Below are 2,534 nucleotides of genomic sequence, written 5' to 3' on the forward strand. Positions count from 1 at the left end.
AAAAGTCTAAAAGGTTATATTACATTATAATGGTGTGAAAAAGTAAAAAGTAAAAAAGTAATTTACATATTATCAGACCTTGATTTCTGATAAAGTAGTATAACTTTGTATAAGGTACTGTAAGGTTTATTAATGTAATAAAAGTACATAAGGGTAATACCCCTTTTAAACATATAAAATGCATAATATTGGACCTCCCTTTTTTGAAATGTATTGTAAGGATTACCAAGTTTTGAAAGGGTAATACATGTTTGTAATGTTTTACAGAGACTATACATAGTTATTATTTCTTAATAATAATAATTTCCTCTTACATCCATTCATTATTAAAATAACAAAAATCAATTATATTAAAATATTTGTACAATACATTATTATCTACAATAATTAAGGAAAATAATCTGAAACACATACATAGTACAGCCTGTGTCAAGATTTGTGTAGAGAGTGAGTGAGAGTGTTCATGTCTGCTACAATGCAAATACAAGTAGGTAGACATTGGGATTGGACCAGACTCAAGCAGTGAACAAGTGTATTACAGGTGTTGATTGCTAGGCCTATCTCTTGACCAGATCCAGACAGACCACCAGAAAGTAAGAGTATTAAGAGGCTCAACAGTTATGACTGTGTCTGTGGTTGAACCCATTCTTACAAGCACTCTGTATCACCCATCTCAAAATCACTAAAGTCTGCCATCTCTACTTTGTACACACTACTACACCTTGTGTACAGATATTTGAACAGATAGTCATACAGTAAACTATTAGTAGAGAGTGAGTCAAATTTGCTGTAGTTGTCAGAATTGGTAGTAGATACTAATGAAGAGACACTCACAGTACTTGTAGTGTATGATGAGCTGCTTCTGCCTTGTTCTTTTCCTAACAGTATCTGTAACAGAAGAGGAAGAATGTGTTCTTAGACTGTTTAATGTAGTCTTTAACACTACACTTTGGTCATTACTCAGTTCCTGCAAGTTGAATAGTGTGTGTGTGTGAATTGAGGTTGAGCAGGTTGTAGAGGCTAAGGCTGTGCCTGTAAGACAAGTTTAGAGTGATTAGCAAGTGATAATAAGAGAGAGAAGGTGAACATACTATAATAGTGTATAGTAAGTATAAGTAGTACACTAAGGTTAGGATCCAGAGTGTTAAACAAGCTGATTTGAGTAGTAAGTTAAGCTGTGCCTGTACATACACATTATATACACCTTCAATTGTAAGACATAGTCAGAGTAGAGAACTTAGTTGTTGTGTGTAATTGCAAAAGTGTATCTCTAGAATGTTCTGACTTAAAGGGAGAGGGTGAAGTGGGTAATGTAAACAGACTTGGCTTAGGAGGGGTAAGTAATGGCTACTACTTACCTTATTTGAAATAGTGTTATAGACAGTACTGAGGAATGTAAATGTGCTTAGAGCAAACCTGTCAAGAGTAATGTCAAACATGGAATGTATAAAGGAGTAGAACACATACAGTGTTAGAGAGAGGGTGGTACAATAGGAGTGGTTGTATATAAACATTGTTACAAGTATGCTTGTGTGTACTTGTCAATTCTTACTTACACTATAGAGTAGGAAGAAGTACATGAATACATAGAGTTATTAGAGAAGTTGTTTAGCATTAGTCAACAATACAGATGTGCAAATGTGAATTTAAAAAGGGAGACAAACATAAAAAAAGGAGGACAATAAAGGGGAGGCAATGTAAGTGTTACAGTTCTCCACTCTCATACCTTCAGTTCCAAGGGTTCTGCACCCTTCTGTACTAGAACTCAGGACTTCTGTCCCTCAGGGGCACTGTCTATAGACTATATGTGTACTGACTCTTGCTACTACCCTTCCTTACTTTATTATTCCATTCCTTTGACCACTCCTTCATTCTTTGTTCATTCTATAGTCTCTTACCCTTTGTCCATCCCTTCATTCTTTGTACCTTTATCTTTGACATTCCTTTCTTTCATTCTTTGTGGCTTATCATTCTTAAGTGGCTCATACTCCCTGAGTACTCTTGTGTAGTTTAGTATATATAGGTGTATGAGATCAGACTAGTCTTGTAGTCTTGATCTTGTCTACTCTAGGTAGTCCTGTACTCTTAGGCTCACTCTATATACTCTACTCTTGTCTTACTCTCTCTCTCTGCCTGTTCTGCAAGTTCTGACTATGTTCTAGTACTCATATTCTGTATTTCTGTTGTGTAAGATAGTTGTAGCCTAGGTCCCCTTACTAAGCCTTTAGGTCCCCTCTATACTGTTACTGACATCAGATTAAGACTACCCATTACTACCCTACAACTCTCTTACATTTTGAGCATCAGTACTCACTGTTGTGTCAATCTCTTTTTTTTGTCCTAACCCTTCTACATTTTTAAATTTTAAACTCCCTAAACCCCTTTTAAACTTTTGCTACCCTTCTTCCATTTATTACCCCTTTTAGTTTAGTACTGATTCCTTTATAGTGTAAACATGAACCCTCCTACACTGACTGTCACCCCTGCTGTCCTACTGGATCAGTAGTTACAAGCAGAACTAGCTTAATATGTAC

This window comes from Fomitiporia mediterranea (genome assembly GCF_000271605.1).
Source record: "Fomitiporia mediterranea MF3/22 unplaced genomic scaffold FOMMEscaffold_4, whole genome shotgun sequence".
Taxonomy (NCBI): domain Eukaryota; kingdom Fungi; phylum Basidiomycota; class Agaricomycetes; order Hymenochaetales; family Hymenochaetaceae; genus Fomitiporia; species Fomitiporia mediterranea.